The sequence below is a fragment of the Octodon degus genome, unplaced genomic scaffold (assembly GCF_000260255.1).
Source record: "Octodon degus isolate 3935 unplaced genomic scaffold, OctDeg1.0 scaffold00083, whole genome shotgun sequence".
NCBI classification, from domain to species: Eukaryota; Metazoa; Chordata; class Mammalia; order Rodentia; family Octodontidae; genus Octodon; species Octodon degus.
The window spans coordinates 9,656,033-9,657,036 of record NW_004524659.1 but is presented as its reverse complement, the minus strand read 5'-3'; the positions used below and the strand labels follow the sequence as shown (position 1 = coordinate 9,657,036).

At 33.9% G+C, this 1,004-nt stretch overlaps 1 protein-coding gene across 1 annotated transcript in view; it reads left to right on the top strand.

Moving 5' to 3' along the window:
• Window positions 1-1,004, top strand: part of Znf607 (zinc finger protein 607) — an 81,693-nt gene that overhangs the window by 67,689 nt on the left and 13,000 nt on the right. The gene's annotated exons all lie outside the window — the stretch shown is intronic.

The window sequence follows — 1,004 nt, the reverse complement described above, 5'->3', positions numbered from 1 at the left end:
GCAAGAACAATGCAGTTTATTTTCACAAATGCTTTCTAATAGTGGTTTGAGTTAGAGAAAACAGATTTGATATTCATGGATTTGACAATGTTTTCCTACACCATCTTTTAAAAACTCGTTTGGTTTGCTTTTTTATCTTTTGGTGAAGATTCTCAAATGTGTTCTAAACAATAACAAACCATTGTAGGCCTAGCTCAAACAGATTAATACTCAATGCTCTAGGTTCATTTTCCCTTTAGTTCAAAATTCTTTCTGACTTGCTTTTTGGTTTCATCTTTAGCTCATGGACTATTTTTTATGTGTTATTTCATTTTCAAGTATTTTCAGGATCCTCTCAAAATCTTTTGTTGCTGATTTCTAATTTTATTTCATTGTGTTCAGAGAATACATGTTGTAAGCTTGAATCCTTTGAAAATTGTTTTATAACCTAAAGTTTATAGGTTACAAATTTTATAACCTAAATTTATATGTAAATTTAGGTGTATCTTAGTAAGTGTTCTGTATGCCGTTGAAAAAACTGTTATTGGCTGATGTTGGGTGGAATGCTGTACAAATGTCAACTAGATTTTGTTGATTTAGTGTGGATTAACTCTTACTTACTTTCACTGATTTTCTATTGGATTTGTCTCTTTCTCCTTGTTGTTTCTGTCAGTTTCTGCTTCACATATTTTTTTAATCTTTCAAAACCAAAGCATTTATTTTGAGCAATTACTGAAATTCTCAAGATGAACTGGATGCTGTGATAGCTGGTGTCTTGGGTTTAGGTGTCATTCCTTGACAGAATCCATGCCTGAATCTGTGAATTCTCTGAACACAATGAAATAAAATAAATATTTGAAGTTCATTTCTTTGTTTTTTTGTTTAAATGTATTTGGTACATGGTCTCACTATGCTATGAGCTCAGACTCATAGGATTACAGGCGTGTGCCACCATGTCCAGACTCTGTCTCTGGCCCAGAGTGCCCTGGGGGTGGGGCCTGAATGGTATGCTGGACAGGGGTTTG